This window comes from Martes martes (genome assembly GCF_963455335.1).
Source record: "Martes martes genome assembly, chromosome: 11".
Lineage (NCBI taxonomy): Eukaryota > Metazoa > Chordata > Mammalia > Carnivora > Mustelidae > Martes > Martes martes.
Genome location: NC_137899.1, coordinates 28153266 through 28171263, shown reverse-complemented (window position 1 = coordinate 28171263; position 17998 = coordinate 28153266). Strand labels below are relative to the sequence as shown.

The 17998-nt window shown below is 34.9% G+C and overlaps 2 pseudogenes across 2 annotated transcripts in view; one reads left to right on the top strand and one right to left on the bottom strand.

The window, feature by feature from the left end:
* The window catches only part of LOC308352437 (cadherin-related family member 3-like), a 149483-nt pseudogene that overhangs the window by 90606 nt on the left and 40879 nt on the right, over positions 1–17998 (top strand). The window lies entirely within an intron of this gene.
* Positions 6735–7850, bottom strand: LOC308352387 (hsc70-interacting protein-like; annotated as a pseudogene). The gene has a single exon. The product of its transcript is annotated as a hsc70-interacting protein-like (transcript).

Below are 17998 nucleotides of genomic sequence, written 5' to 3'. Positions count from 1 at the left end.
TGCTCAAATTGTCAGGGTATTTCAGAGTCTCTTACGCATTATTAATCTCTGAGGGGTTGATAATAATAGTTTATGTAATTTTCAAACTCATTGTCCATGAACCAAATCCTTATGGTATACCTCGGAAAAATTATATTCTTTAGAACACATATTAGGAAATGATGTACACAAAAAATAGATAATTGTTATTAAAATTAAAAAAAATAAATTTAAGTACAACAATGTGCTGTAATTACACATATATTTATGAAAATTCTAATCTCTTAGACATAAGAGATTTATTCCTAATAACTTAAAAAGTATATATCTATTACAGTATTCTGGATGATCAATTGAGAGATTAGTTTTAGGGATTTTGCTGCCGAAATTATTTGAACTAAAACCTACAAACAAAATGTTTTGTTTGGAAGACTCAGTATTGTCCAGATGCCAGTTATTCCCAATTTGATCTATAGATTCCCTCAAAATCCCAAGAAGTTATTTTATGGATATAACAAAGTGATTTTAAAGTTTATATGGAGAGTCAAAAGACACAGAATAATCAACACAACATTAAAGGAGAATAAAGTTGGAGGATTGACACTACCTAGCTTCAAGACTTACTGTAAAGCTATAGTAAACAAAAAAGTGTGTATTGGTGAAAAAATAGATGAACAAATCAATGGAGCAAAATAGAGAGCTCAGAAATAAACCTATATAAGTACAGCAAAATGATCTTTAATTGTTATTAAAGATCTTTAATTGTTATTAAAGATCTGTTATTAAAGATCATTGCCCTGAGCAAGGGCAATGATATGGAACAAAGTTAGTTCTTTCAAAATATGGTGCTAGAATAACCAGATATCTAATGAAAAAAAAAAAAATCTAGACACAGACCTTATACCTTTCATGAAAATTAACTCAAAATAGATCATATATCTAAGTGTAAAACGTTAAATTATAAAACTCCAAGTAGATAACATAGGAGAAAACTTAGATGACTTTGGGTATGATGACAATGCAAAAAACATGACCCACAAAAGCAATTTAACTAAGGTGGACTTTATTAAACTTAAAAAAAAAAAAAAAGTTCTGCTCTGCAAAAATCTCTACCAAAAAACTATTAGAACTAATTATGAACTCAGTAAAGTTGCAGGATACAAAATCAACATACAGAAATCTGTGGCATTTCAATATAGTAATGATGAAGTAGCAGAAAGAGAAATTAAGAAAACAATCCCATTTATAATTGCACCAAAAATAATAAAATACCTAGCAATAAACTTAACCAAGGAGGTAAAAGACCTGTTCTCTGAAAACTATAAAACACCGATGAAAGAAATTGAAGATGACACAAAGAAATGGAAAGCTATTCCCTGCTCATGAACTGGAAGAACAAATAGTTAAAATGTCTATACTACCCAAAGCAATATTTAATGCAATATCTATTAAAATACTACCAGAATTTTCCACAGAACCAGAACAAATAATCCTAAAATCTGTATGGAACCACAAAAGATCCCAGAAGTCAAAGTAATCTTGAAAAGAAAAACAAAAGTGGAGGTATCCAATTCCAGACTTCAAGTTATATTACAAAGCTGTAGTAATCAAAACAGTATGATACTGGCAGAAAAACAGACACATAGATTATCTGAACAGAATCCACAATTATATGGCCAACTAATCTTTGACAAAGAAGGCAAGCATATGCTTTGGGAAAAATACCTTTTCCTCAACAGATGATGTTGGGAAAACTGGACAGTCAAACAGAAAAGAATGAAACCAGACCACTTTCTTATACCATACACAAAAACAAACTCAAAATGGATTAAAGACCCAAATGTGAGACCTGAAGTAATAAAAGAATACATTTTAAAAGGAGAATTAAAACAGGAAACTCAATATTGTGGATTATATTGGAGAGCAAACATGTAAAAGAAAATTGAGAGTTTTACATGCTGAAAAGAGTGAGTCAAAGTCTTCATTTTTAAAGATATGGATCAAAAATTGCAAAGGCAGGAACTTGGTGGGTAAGCTGGGGTGCACAAATGGGACTGTGAAAAAACACTGGTTTCCTCATGGGGCCTGATCTGGTTTCAGGACTTTGTTCTGCTCCTCTAGGCTGGTGCCTTGCTTCTCCTTGCACAAAGCACTCAATTCTCTGGGCTCTCTGTGCCTAATGTGTGAAACAAGAGTGATAGAACTAAAAGGTCATTTCCAGCTGGAAAGTCAAATGATGTATGGCTTTTTGGAAAAAAAAAAAAATAGGATAAGAGTGAGAGAGAAAAAGATGATACTTGAAGGATTAACGATGGTGGTTTTCTTATATACGACAGAGTCCTGGTCATGTTGATAGACAGAAAGAAAAAGATCCAAGGCAGATCATGGGTAAATTGACTAAATAGGGGAGGATACGTGTAGACTAGGATGAGAAAAGGAATACAAGTTATAAGTAAGGGTCTAAGGTTTCACATGAGTGAAAAAAATAATTATTTCTCAAGAAATAATAACAGTATTAAGGATGTCTACACAGGTGCTGTCCTAAATGCTTTGCATATAATAAATCTTTTGATTTTCATAAAAATCTGAAATACAGTAAGTTTTTATTCCAATTTTACAACTAAGGAACTCAGGGGTTCCTTGCCCAGGAAGCTATGATAGGGACAAGATTTTGACTCAAACTTCTAACTCCATGGGGCTCCTGGGTGGCTCAGCGGGTTAAAGCCTCTGCCTTCAGCTCAGGTCATGATCCTAGGGTCCTGGGATCGGGCCCCACATCAGGCTCTCTGCTCAGCAGGGGGCCTGCTTCCTCCTCTCTCTCTGCCTGCCTCTCTGCCTACTTGTGATCTCTGTCTGTCAAATAAATAAATAAAATCTTAAAAAAAAAAAAAATTCTGACTCCAGATTGTGTAGGATGGTAAGCAGAATCCTGTGGTTTGATCACTTACTAAGACTGGTTATTTAGCCAAGCCATTTACTACTCTGCACCTCTGTTTCCTTATTCATCAAACAGACAGAATATTTTCTTTCCCATCTAACTTCCAGAGCTACTCTGAAGCATGATTGAGAAATTGTACTTTGTAAAGGGTAAATTATGATAGCTATGTGGTATACTTTTATTAAAAATGGACAAATGGCATATAAAGTTTTAATTTAAAGGAAAGAAATTAGAGTTTTTATCTTGAGTGCCCTTGATTATTCATTAATGTAGACAAGTTCATATACTTGAAATAAAGAGACAAACAGTATTTAAGTTTAAGGGGCAAGGAAAAAATCTGGACAAGTTCATACTAGATAATCCCCAGTAGTAATACTATTTTTACTCTAGTTTGATAATGGGAAATTTGCCAGAACATAACAAAGGAAATTCCAGATTATGATTTAGCAGATACTCTTATGTTGGCTTCAGTGCCTTTTTGCTTTCTATATAGTCTGTCAACATTCATACCATCTTATATTAGTGCAGTGTGTCAGACATACAATTGCACTCACTATGGAAACCAAGATTTCTCATGAGATTCTGAACATTAGCATGACAGCAACATTGGATACATATACCCACACAAGAGCTTTTCTTTCTGAGTTTTCTCTTTTTCTTCTTTGGCTAAGACTAGAAAATGCAGAAATAGAGCCTGAGGGGTTTAGGTTTTTATTTTTGTTATTTCTTTGTACCTGAACATGCATTTGCTTCTATTTTCAAAGCTGTTGTTGTTTAACCCAAACTACTTTACTTTTCTTTTTGTAATGCCGCAAATCTTAACAGCATGACGAAAGCATGGATAGGAATGTATTACTCTTCTTTTTTTTTTTTTTTTTTTTGGCTCAAAAAAAATCTGTGTGAAAAAAAAAAAAAGACAAAGGGAAAATTATGTCTGTGCCCACCCACAACTAGAAAACCCTCTCAAGTTAAAATAATCAAAGCCCAGTCTCTGGCTGGAGGCTGTGTGTGTATAAACCCCAGAGATAACATAAAAACAGCCTCTGGGCATCCTCTGAGACAGAGGATGTTCAATCAGATTCCAAGAACTCAAGAACATGTGTTTTACAAGAGAGAAAGCCAAAATACAAACTTTCCTGTAAGAACTGCAAATACCATATGGAAAATTGATCCCATAAAGAAGAAAAACACAACGAAGGCATGGCTTTTGAATCCCACTATGCTGTGTAAGGGATATAATCCAGCTTTTTATCCTAATTTCCAAAAAAATTATGATTGAATTAAAAGGGAAGATTTAACTAATAATTCAGGTACCATTTCTCACTGTCTTAGTAAACCTTACACAGACTCCTTCCTTGTCTTGTTATTCTTTTTTTTTTTAAAAGATTTATTTATTTATTTATTTATTTGACAGAGATCACAAGCAGACAGAGAGGCAGGCAGAGAGGCGGGGGGGAGACAGGTTCCCTGCTGAGCAGAGAGCCTGATGCGAGGCTCGATCCCAGGACCCTGAGATCATGACCAGGACCCTGAGATCATGACCTGAGCCGAAGGCAGAGGCCCAACCCTCTGAGCCACCCAGGCGCCCCCTTGTCTTGTTATTCTGCAAAATAAACCAGTATGACAGAGCAGGCGGTAGGGGGAAAGAAAAACCATTACTTTCATTGGTTTCCTGTATTATTTGTATTGTGGGTGAGTGTTTATGTTTCAAGTAAAGCTGTAGGATGGTAGCAAATTTATCTTAAGTTCTCAGGAGTTGCTCAATATACAAAGAAAACGGGCCATAGTTTCTGTATTCAGGGATTTATTTATTTACTGTATTTGCCCATAAGGCAAAGATGTCAGTGATGAGATTATATATTACAATTAGCATAAACTCTATCCTTATAGAAAATTATACTTTTTACATGACCCTTACTATTATTTCCAAGTGAAACAGAAAAAAAATGGCATTTATCAAGCCATATCTTTAATAAGGCCTTATGCTTTGTTTGTAGTTTATCATATTTAAAAATTTTACTTTAGCCAATTTAAGCACATTACATATTGTCCCTTTCATATAATTCTATCATTTCCTAGAGAATTATTTCCATCTGTGTTTTGAAATTTTTCATTGTGTGCTTATGTTTTGAAGGGAGTTTTTTTCCTTAAAAGAAAAGTCGGTTGACTGGCTTATAAATTGATCCCTCCAGAACAGCTTTACCTTTATTTCTGCTTTGCACTCTATGAATTTCATGGGTTTTGGATCAAATTTTGTACCACTCTCTTCCTCAAGATTCTCACAGGATCAAAACAGGGTTAATCTGAACTCCTTAGCAGAACAAACATAGGATTGTTGTCTTTATTTATTCCAAAGAGTTTTTGATTTGCAAAGAGTTTGCATCTTTTTGCACGGCCTTTCTGTTTCTTCTCCATTAGTGGTATCTATGGATTTCCTTTTCATTCCTATAAACCCACTTCAGTAAGTGCAAATTCATCATTTTACACAACTTGTAGTTGAAGATGTTTCTGTCATTTTTCTGGAAATTGAAATCTGAAAGGACTTTTTTCTTTATTTTTATAAAGTTGACCTCACTTTAAAAATAAGCTTTTGTGCACAAACTTGGTCCTTGGTTCAAAACTAGTTTTCATTGTTATTCCATGGCCTGCTCTTAAAGTCATTTTTTTAAAGATTTTATTTATTTTACTTATTATTATTAAATATTAAAAATATTTATTTATTTATTTAACAGAGAGGGAGAGAGAGAGAGCACAAGCAGGGGGAGGAACAGAGGGAGAGGGAGAAGCACGTTCCCCACTGAGCAGAGAGCCCCACACAGGGCCCAATCCCAGGACCCTAGGGCCATGACCCATGGATGCTTAACCAACTGAGCCACCCAGGCAACCCAAGTAATTTTTAATAATAAAATTATTACCTTAAAACTCATAAAACAAAAATAATACTCTGAATCTTGATGATATAAGGTAGAACAGTGGGCAAATGATGACATAGCAGCCAGAATGAATAATTCATAGTGACACCAGCCATATGCAATGGATCTTAGTAATACAATATTAAGTTTTAGTAAGTTCCAAAATTTTAATAAGTTCCAAAATTTTATACCCATTTTAAAAAGTTATAAAAAACAAAACAAAACAAAGCAAGAGAATATTGAGTACTAGTTTCAGGATCAGGGTTATCTCTGGTGATGAAAGCAAGTGTAAGAGTAGACAATGAGGACCAGGAATACTGCATGGTTAGATGTGTATTATTTTCAGATCCTTTTATTTTCAACTCAAAATAATCTTATGTAATATTCAGTTACGGTCACACTCTGTTCTACCCCCAGATTGTGGAATTTCTATTTTATTTTATTTTATTTCCCAACTCAAACTTCATCTATTTTAATGTATTATTTGCCTCCTACTAATAAACCTTTATTTCACTCTTTAAAACTGAGCAAGAAATCTTCCACACTGAAGTATCTTCCTTGCCCAATTAATCCAAAGGAAAAAAGAAAAACCTGAAATGATTAATAAAGAAAAATGTAGGGACTAACACACCCTTTTAATATGTTTTTAAATATTTTTAAGGATTAAAAAGTGTTTAAAGTTTGTAGCTCCTGGTTAGGAAAACATTATCTGAATGAATACCCTAATGGCAAACCGTTATAGAATGTTTCAGTTGCATAGGGAGCAGAGGGGTAGGGATTCTCTTCACAGCACCCAGCTTTCTTCATGAGAAGGTCAGAGGTATACTGGTTTGTATTACTGTGACATCCATTAGGTGATCGAAGCTGCTTTTCCTTCAGCAAGGGCTTTATTTGTCAGAAGGGCATTATGCTTGAACTCCAAATTTGGCTGACAATTTACTGATGAAATTCATAACCTTTGGGTTGCTCTGATATTTTGACATATTTGCTGGGTTCTGGGCCACATCCTGGAAGGCCACCATAACTTCTGGATCCTCCACGGCTGCAAGACTGGATCACTAAGAATTTCATTGAGCCCAGGCATTCCTGCCCTTCCAGGCATCCCCTCTGCCATTCCAGGCATTCCTCCAGGAAAATTACCAGGCATTCCCCTGGAAAGCCACCTGGGAAAGAGCCATACTGAGCTCCTGATTGCTGTCTGGCTTCTTGCTCCCTCTGGGCTCTCTCATGTTCTTTCTGAGCCTTCTTAACCCTTTCCATTCTTTCTTTGATCTCTTGCTCTTCACGTTTTCGCTCATACTTTCTCCGATGTTCAGCAATTTTCTGGGCCCTCCGTTGAACTTCTTTCAGCATTGCACTAGCATCTTCATCATAATCCAGTTTACAAGCAAAGGCAAGATCATGTGCTGCTTCTTCCCAATGGCCCAGAAGTCTATGTGCTTTCCCCAAGCCACTTATAAGGCTGAGCTGAATCAGGATTTATTTCAATAGCTCTGTCACAGTCTCGAATGGCAGCATTTGGCTTCTGTAATTTGATGAAGACACTGGCTCTCTTGGCATACAGAATGGCCAAGTGAGGATTTAGTTTGATGGCATCTGTGAATAAATCAATGGCTTTCACCATCATTTAGGGCACCATCATTTAGGGCATCAATGGCAGCCACTTTTTTATCATTTGCCTGATCCATCATTTCCTCGGTTATCTCTACATTTTCGCCTCCCATTTCTTGAGGGGTATCAGTATCTGGTTCAATCACACCTTCATCATCAATTTTTCTAGATCATTTTCCTCACATGACGGTTCATCTGTCTTTATGTTTTCCTCTGCCTTCTTACTATCTGATTTTTCTTCCTTGATACTGTCTTCTGATTTAGTTTTATGAGTGGCAGGTGGTATTTTACCCCCCCATGCTCTCCACCCACTCCCGCAGGAAATGCATTTCCTTGGTGTGCAGAACGCTAGGATCCTGCTTACACATTTTCATGAAGCCCCGAAGCTCGCTCACTTTTGGGGGGCCCATGGTCCAGAGGCAGTGGCAGGCGGCAGGCGGCAGGCATGGCTGAGGCTGCTACCCGATTCCAGGTGCGGGTACTAGCTCAGCGTGACCATGTGGAAGGTGTGGAATTTCTATTTTAATTTGTATTCCTAAGCAGTTCTGGAATGTCTACAATTTGTAGGATTACAAACAAAAATCTCTATCTCAAAGTTGGAAGATATTCAGGTCTTTTTATAGCTGAAATGGTACAATGATGAGATCAATTCATACCTCTTTTATTTCATTTGAGGCAGATTCACTGGGTTAGGGCAGACATTTCATAGGACTATATGAAAGTATATGGACAAAATTTTTGGCCAAAGTTGTCTCACAGAAACTTGTAAACCCAGGATACATTATTTATAGAAATATTACGAAATTAAACTTTTGACAAAGATGAAGAAAAATCTTAATTTGATTTTCTAGTGAAAAAATAACAGGACAAATTTGTTATCCACACTTTGTTTCCCCCCAGGGAGAGGGGAAAAAAAAATCATGTTTGGTGAATGTCTGGGAAATTTATGATTGGACAAAGAGTACCTTTGTCCTTAACTTAACTTAACTGTCCTTAACTTAACTTGTACCTTAACTTCCAGTCAAAATGTCACAATCCTCTTTCTTCCTGCCCCTCCCCTCTAAACACGACTATAAACCCTGGAATAATACAAGAAGCAACCAAAGGAGAACTCTCAAAGATTGTAAAAAGAAGACAGACTTGTTTGGAACCCCAGGATTTGAGGGACAAGTGGCAATTTATTTTACATTTCCCTATTCAACAGAAGAAAGTGACCCAGATTCATTTCTCAGCTCAGGGAGGCTCATTCTGCCACAGGATGGAATGGGTATCTCTCTGACAACTTCAGGGAAGCCCAACACCACTGAGGGTGGATCAGGCTCTCTACCAACAATAAGTGGCCATTGGAAATGCCTTCTTGTTAGTTGTATTAGCAAATGTTCACTCATTAGGCCTTTTTCTCTATGTGATCTTTGTTTTTCACTTATCTGTGAATGACCTCACTCCTAGGGAACACTGGAGTGAAAATTAAGTATGTTTTCTTCTAGAGATTTACTTTTTCTGCTTGAAGAAGGGCTAACAATCCATTAAAAACCACTATATTCTTCTTCATGCAGCCTGGCTTACAATGATCTTAGATTCACCTCTTTTAGCTTCAAGCCTGTTTTGGGATCTCAGTGCTGATATGATCACTGTCCAGCTTTAGCATTCATTTATAAATTTGAGTTCGAATTTCTCTTTTTTTCTCTCTCTTTATGATAAAATATTGATCATGTAGAGACCACAAATGCATTAATCATCATATTTTATCTAAAATAAATTTATTTGCTACAGCACAGACTTTCAGGGCAACTGGTTTGATTATGGCACAAAGCAAAATTCTCAAGCAGACTTTTTGACTAGTTAAACTCAGTTAATATATGTAGGTGATTCTGCAACAACTCACTGGCTGAGGAATTACTTGTGTACATAGTCAAGGGATTGAGAGACATTTTAGGGTAAAAATTATGCACTTTGATTAAGAATTTTTAAGAATTATTCACAACTGTCCCTAACTTTAACTGGGTAAACATCACCATTTTTTTCCCTGAATTTCCTTTTGAAATTTTTTGAAATTTTGAAATTCCTTTACAAATTTTTAAATTTGTAAAATACATTGATATTAATTTGAAGAGATATTTCAATGTATGTTCCAGATGATTCTTTTTAATGGCTGCCTAAATAGGGACGCCTGGATGGTTCAGTTGGTTAATCATTTACTCTCAGCTCAAGTCATGATCTCTTCGTCCTGGCATCCAGTCTTGGGCTAGAACCCCATGCCAGACTCCTTGCTCAGCTGGGAGCCTGCTACTCCTTCTCCCTCTGCCTTTCCCCACCACATCCCACTTGTGTTATCCTTCTCTCAAATAAATAAATAAATAAAATCTTAAGAAAAAAATAACTACCTAAATATTTTACCCCATAGACAACTGTATTAAACTTAGTAAGAATTCGAAGACAAACTGAAGTGCACACATTTATAAGGGCAACAAACCATTCACTTTAGAACTCCACAAAAACTTAATTTATCCTATGAGAAGTGTCATATGAATAGCAGTACTGCCAAGATAGTTACTCTTGACTTAGATTATTAACATGCAACACTCTGGCTTATATTCATATAATATATTATGCATTAATTACAATAGCATTAGAAAAAAAATAAACCGATAAAGCGCTCACAAGATAGTTTATGTTGAAAATTCTATCACTTTATAAAAGAGAAAGTGCACATAAACAAAAAGTGGAACAAAGTCTTACACCTAAAATCTAATAGAGGAAGTGAAAAAATCTTGGGAATCCATAGCTGTGTTTTGAATCAAGAGTCCTACTACAATGAATTAGAATTTTCCGTCAAATCCTCCACCATATTTTGTAGGATTTATTTAACAGTCCATTGAATTCCTGGTCTTATGCATCGCACATATCACAATCCCATCAGTAGCTTGTTCAAAATAGAGATTCTTGGAACTCATCACAGACCTACACAATCAGAATCCCCAGAGATAAAAACTGGGTATTTTCAATTTTTAAGATCTTCAGTTAATTCCAGAATAAGCAATTCTTTTTAATTGTGTAATTCAATTTTTACTTAATTGTTTAAGTTAATTTCTCAAGGTAGGTGATGTTTAACTTAATTCTCAAGTTTAAATTCTGATATAATTTGGATGCTGCATTAGCCAACTACTAAACATATATTGATTTTAATAAAAACCCAAATCACAATTATAAAGAGATTATAAATTTGATTATTCACAATGGCAAAAAAAGAAAAATCACTATTTTTTTCTGGGCTGTAATTATTTTCTTTACTATATTCTTCCCCTGCTTACTATAAGAATTCTTTCCTAAATACTACCTGCATGCCTTTTGAAAGTTTATAATAGACTCTCATGATTTAGCATATTTATTTTCTGTAGGTAAATATCAAAAGATTTTATTTCACAGCTAGAATGCTAGCTTCCAGGTATTAGGCACTTATGGCATATATTATGTTTTCACACAGATTTTAGAGCATTTAAAGGTATAAAAATGTGATTTTAATGGATAACTTATACAATTGATTATTTTTGCAATTACATACTAACTTAATACAACAATTATATTTAAATTTAAGTTTTTCATTTATGGGAAGCATGCTACATTAAACAAATAACAACAATGACGAAAAGCACACTATTATTGTCCAGTTTAGGAGCCTGGAAATTAGTTGGTCTGATCTATTGTGCACCACTATACCCTAGCTGGGGTTCTGGGGTCTCCTTCATTTCAAAATCCTGGGTTATAGTCTTCCAAAGATTATAGTTATCATCACCTACAGGTCTAATAAATATAATATTGCCCTGTGCTTGTTTTGAGAAATAAGAGAAGACCCTTATGTTGCCTTTACATAAAAACATCACTTCTGCTAAACTGTTCTATGCCTTTAAAATACAGAATTAGATTTTTAAAGCCTTTTTATTAGCATTTATTAGCATATATATTGCATATATATTATTAAAACAAACATGTATATATTCACTTGAATTATTATTTTTTTAATACAAAAGATATTTTATTTATCTGAAGAAAAATGTCTTGATGGACCACCTTGAAATCTAAATGACAATCAGTCAACCAATAATAAGAAAATCACAACTTAATGTTATTTGTAAGAATTCTATAGAGATAAAAAGCTAGAGTTTTTCAACACTGGTTAGACATTAGAATTACCTAGGGAAATTTTGGAAAATTACCTTTTCCTAGGCCTCGTCTCAAACCAATTGAAACAGAATTATCTAAGGATGGGACCAGTTCATTGGCAAGTTTTAAAAGTTTCCTGAGTGATGGTAATGTGCAGCCAGGGATGAAAATTACTAACTTAGCACTATCTGTAAGATTTTATTTTATTTTTTTTATTAATTTCTTTTCAGCGTAACAGAATTCATTGTTTATGCACCACACCCAGTGCTCCATGCCATATGTGTCCTCCATAATACCCACCACCTGGCTTCCCCAACCTCCCACCCCCCGCCCCTTCAAAACCCTCAGCTTGTTTTTTGGAGTCCATAGTCTCTCATGGTTCATCTCCTCTTCCAATTTCCCTCAACTCCCTTCTCTTCTCCATCTCCCTATGTCCTCCATGTTATTTGTTATGCTCCACAAATAAGTGAAACCATATGATAATTGACTCTCTCTGCTTGACTTATTTCACTCAGCATAATCTCTTCCAGTCCCGTCCATGTTGATACAAAAGTTGGGTATTCATCCTTTCTGATGGAGGCATAATACTCCATAGTGTATATGGACCACATCTTCCTTATCCATTCATCCATTGAAGCCCACTATGGACTTTTCTGTGTAGAGCAATTAATGGCCTTTGATATAGATAATCTCTAAATTTCTTCTAACTATCAAAGCCAATGAGATTGTTTAACTTCATTCATGTCAAATAAGTAATGTATAAATGGTAAAACTGTGTGTGGCTCAGTCTGTAAAGTGTCTAGCCTCCTGCTCACAGGTCATGATCCAAGGGTCCTGAGATCAAGCCCCACATGGGGCTCCCCGCTTAGCTGGGCGCCTGCTTCTCTGTATCCCAGTCCCCTGATCATGCTCTTTCTCTTTCTAAAAAGTAAATAAAATATTTTAAAAAATAAATAAATGGAAAAATTGTGTTTGCATTCTTTATAAGTAATTAGTATCATTCACTTTTGATGACAAGTTTGTTATTGAGAGGCTTTGCATAAAATATAATTAAAATGACATAAAATCCAGTGTAATTTGTCACTAGAATTTATCATTTTATGAAAGAGAAACTTTGCAAATCACTCTGTCCCATTTGGTAAATTCATCATTCATTTCGGGTGTAAATGTATATGGACTAAAAATGAAAACTTGAAGAACTTGTCACAAACTTGCATGTGATAAAATCTGTAGAATGTATATTTAAAAGGTCTTTACGTTTCCTTTTTTTTTTTTTTAAAGAGAGAGCATACACACATGCACAGGTGAATATGAGAGGGGAAGGGGCAATGGGAGAGGGACAGAGCAAATCCCAAGCAGGGTCCACCCTCAGCAAAGAGCTCCACACAAGGCTGGGTGCAGTGGGGCTCTATCCCATGACTCTGAGATCATGGGCTGAGCTGAAATCAAGAGTTGGATGCTTAACCCACTGAGTCACACAGGTGCCCCAACATTTTTTGAGTATCATCATTATTTGTTTAACCATTCTATGAAAAGCAAGATTTTTTAAAACACTTTGGACAGTACATAGCTCTGTTTTTCTGTCCATGAATTCCATGAATATTTGCACAAATTACTGGCTACCTTTTTAAATTAGAAATTAAAAAGTCACACGTTCCCTGAATATTCCCTGAACATTTCTGTGACAGAATGCCCTGTTTAGAGATACCCAAGCTCTTAATTTCCCCTTGCAGAGTAAGTTCTTGGTTTTATTATCTTATATTATTACTCTCTTTTGCATAATAAAAATCAGTATATAGTACCCATATTAGCATTGCATATTACTATTCGAAAGTTTGCTTAACTTAGTTAAGTTTCCAATTGAGATTTTTCTTTAACTACAATTTATATTAAGATAATGGTTCATAGCTGACTAATGATCTGAGAGTTTACCTTATTTTTATTTTAACAATATACCTTCTACACTTAAAGAAAATCTATTCTATCTCCAGAATGTAAAATAAAAACAATAACTATCATTAAGAGTTACAACTTCTAGGGGCACCTGGGTGGCTCAGTGGGTTAAGCCTCTGCCTTGGGCTCAGGTCAGGATCTCAGTGTCCGGGAATCAAGCCCTGCATTGGGCTCTCTGCTCAGCAGGGAGCCTGCTTCCCCCGCCCCCTTTGCCTGCCTCTCTGCCTGCTTGTGATCTGTCAAATAAATAAATAAAATCTTTTTAAAATACATTACAACTTCTATATTGAAAATAATACTTTCCTATATAAAAAATAAGAAAATACAGATAACTTCGGTTTCTATACCAACAAGAGGGAAATTGAAAATGTCTTTTTCTTCTTTCTTTTTTTTTGTTTTTTTGTTTTTTTGTTTCATCAGTTTTATTGGTCACATCCCGGATTCATCATATAAATCTTTCAAAATAACTAGCTGTTACAAGAATAGTTTATAATTCAGCTCTGATTGCACAAATACTTGACCCAGGAAAGCATTTTTACAAACACATATGTTTACTTATAGGAATACTTTAATAAAGAAAATAAGTCTTTATATGTCTTACAGAAAATGCTATGCAGTTTTCCCCCATTCAACCATCATTTCAAGTTTGCTATCACAGCATGTTTATCACATCCAATAAACTACGTTACAAATTACAATTATAATTTTCAACCATTACTGAGATTCACAATGTTAAGAGTTTTTAGGTCTTTTCTAATCTTTCCTGATCTGAAATAATTCACATATTTAAGCTAGAATAGGCATTAAATGCCATTCCTTTTAAATATAGCTTGCAGCCTGTTGATCATTGGGCTTGGTGATCTTCTCCTCCTTGCTTGGGCAAGACCGACTAGTAGTTTTACCCCTGCTGCATCAAGCATGAAGGATAAAGTCCTTGCATTCCTAATAGTTTCTAAACCACAAAAACAAACCCTAGAAATAAAGGTTAAATACAAATATTAGAAAGCTAACATTTGTTAATGATTAGAATAAAGTTCATTTTTGGGGATCCCTGAGTGGCTCAGTTAATCAGGTAAGTGTCTGCCATCGTCTCAGGTCATGATCCCAAGTACCCTGGGATCAAGTCCCTCATCAGGCTCCTTACTCCATGGGGAGCCTGCTTCTCCCTCTCCCTCTATTCCTACTCTCTCTTTCTCTCACTCTCTGATAAATAAATAAATAAATAAATAAAGAATATTTTTCAATTCAGGCTCTCTTCTATGCTGAGGAAGACATAAAAGAAATAAAGTATAAGGCAGCAGTTTTATTAATACTGAAAAACTAAAATAACGCTAATCACTTAGGTCAGTGGTGTATCATTTCCATAGAAGATACAGAATGTTAGACTCTAAGGCTAGCTGAACTTAGTGTCCAATATTCTTCTTATGTTGTTGCTTTGAAATAGCCTAATACCCACTTGCCTAAAGCAAGTCATCATTCAGGCCAAATGGAAGTTTGCAGAATACTGACCACAGTTATCTAAAGAGACAGGACACATCAGGGGAAACATTTAGCTCATGCCATTCCCTCACTGTTACTGAAACATGTGTCCACTTGGCAAAGTTTGTCTTACTTTCCAGATAGCATGAATGAAAACCAAGAGACCAGAGATATTCCATAGTCAAGTTCCTGACTACTCTACTCCAATTATCCAACATTCTTAAAAAGAATCTTTAACCAAGCTCTTGTCCAATAAGAATTTAACAGTACTTGAGGACTACAATATGTTCCATTTCTTTTCTATTTCTCTCTATTTCTCTTTCTCACTCTAGTGTAATAAACTGCTACAGGTTTTTACCAAAATAATGCAGCAGTAGTTCAAAATGTGTTATTTTGCATTACCAAAAGTGTTCAATCACATTATAATGGGTGACATTTGCATATAACTAGATGACCAAACAATGTCTACTGCAGTGATTTAGCAAATTCAGCACAGTCAATGTATTCATCATTGTTCTTGTCATCCTTCTCAAAACACCATCAAGTTAATCAGTTCAGCTTCACTCATTGGTGGTGCCTATTCATTCTCTTCCTCCTTATGAAGTGAGTGATTGCTATGGAAAATTCTAGTCATCATGCAAATTATTGTCATCATAATCAAACATTTTGGAATAACAGAGCTGTAGCTCTTGTGGAGATATCTCCACCTCTGGTTTGTTGATGATAAGTCTTAGATGTTCCATGATATGCTCTTAGTCATGTACTGTGTTCTCATCCAGGCCCACGCTGTGGGATGGGGGAAGCTCACTCCAGGCACTTCAGCCCTGGCACCTGAAGCTTAAAAGGTCAAGAGCAGACCATACAGGAAGGGGGTTCTGAGCAGCCATATAGACCTCAAGGTCACCAGTACCCTTGCTTCCCCTAGTTTCCAAGCAGTTTTCCTCAGACATGAAGCCTTCCAGCCAACTTTTCCTTATTTCTTAAAGATAATCTCAACTTAACTTGTTTTTAATTGGGAATAGGTTTGGAAGAATTTCCCAGATAAATTGGTTGTTTGGTTTTAGTTATTGAAATTTAATTAATAAATACATAGTATAAAATTCTAGAGTATGAACAATAATGTTATGAATTATGCTGCCTTGCTTTATTTATATTTTTGTGATGAAAGTTAAGAGAAAGGTGAAACACTACCTACCCTATTTTTCTTAGTGAAGAGAGCTTTTTGCATTCTAAAAGCTTAATAATTCTATGTTTTTGAAATGTACAAACAGCTCAAACTTAGTTTTTCTCTCTCTTGTAGACTTTGTATTGAGGAAATTTCCATAATTCAATAGTCATACTTCTAATATTTTAATTGGGAACATTTAGAAAAGTGAATATGTTACATTATTCTGTAACTAGAGATTCAGTTAGTCAGTATAATGATGGTCTTTTGCCAAAATTAATTCTGACAAGGAACACTGGCATAATATATTAAATGCCAAGCCATAGAAACAACACCCCAGAAATAGGAGCTGATGATTCAAGCTTGGCAGAGTCTCCCTCTGCTCAATGTTAAAAACTAGCTTAAAGGCTGGCCATAACAATGTTTGAGAAGGAAGAATTCTTCTTTCCAACATGTTCCTTGAGTTCAAAAACATAATGGAGATTTCAAAGATTGTTGAAAAATACAGGTCTAGAAAATAAGGTCAAGAGATGAACTTGGAAGCCACCAATAAATAAAAGCCACAAAGTATCATGGGAAGATTTTTTTTTTTAAAGCTTTTAGACAGCTTCCATCAGAGGACTATGTGTTGATCCTTACCTTCTATTCTTTCAGTAATGTTTTTATTATCTTTAGGTTTGTTAATTCCTCATTTACGTTGTGAGATGGATTAATGTTCAAAGGTAACAAAGTTCACAAGAAAATTCATGAATAATATCAACTCAATTATCTCATATCTTTACACTTGATCTTGTCCTTGTAACCATAGTAACCATAGAGAGCTTTTTTCTTCTTTTTGCCTCAAAGTTCTTCAACAACCCTGATTTTCTCTTTGTTAATTCACACTGTTCCTGCAAAGTACTATACTAGAACACTCAAAATAAAGCCATTGGAGTCCTTAGTATTATTTTATGCCCTTTTACTATGAGACGATCTGAAGTTAAGTAATACATTTTCCCATGTATTCTTTATGAAAATGCCACTGCATATTCAAATCAATAGTATTAGTAGTCCAGTTTATCTGTTTTATTTCATAAAGGAATAACTTGAGAATAGAAGAAGAAGGTATTTGAATGAATGAGTCCAATAGGAAAATAAGTGGTAGAACAAGAATTTTCTGTGAAGAGAGAATATTGTGCAAAGTTGTAGGGGTGAAGAACTCTGCCAACATCCAGTTTTGATCATTTAAACCATCTTGGCTATTCTGCAATCTCAGGATTTGACCCACTGGGAATAGATATGTATGTGTGTGTGTGTGCATGTGTGTGTATGTTTAGATAAATATACTGCTATATTATTTCACATATAGTATATTTACTTCTGTATATATACATACATATATATACACACACACACTATATAATACATTTTTGTTTGTATCTCTAATATCTTTTCTATATCTAGTTTTATATAGACACTTTCTCCAAATATATCTCTATTTTTCTTGTCCACAACAATGAAAAAAAAAAACAAATAGAAAAAACCCGAAAATTTAGGTTAAGTACTGGACAATGATATTTTCCTTCATAGAGTAACAGAGACACCTATATTTGTATTTAAAATGTAATGTTTTATAACCAACATTTCAGTTTATAATACTTAAAATATATTTGGCTAATTAAAAAAAGTGTCTGATTAACAAGGGAAACCTATTTGGGATTTTGTTAAAATTTCAGCTCAGATATGAAAAAGTTATAAAACACACGAACCATAGTTTCTTAGAATTGGAAGTGCTTTGAGAGTTCATGTAAATTGAACCAT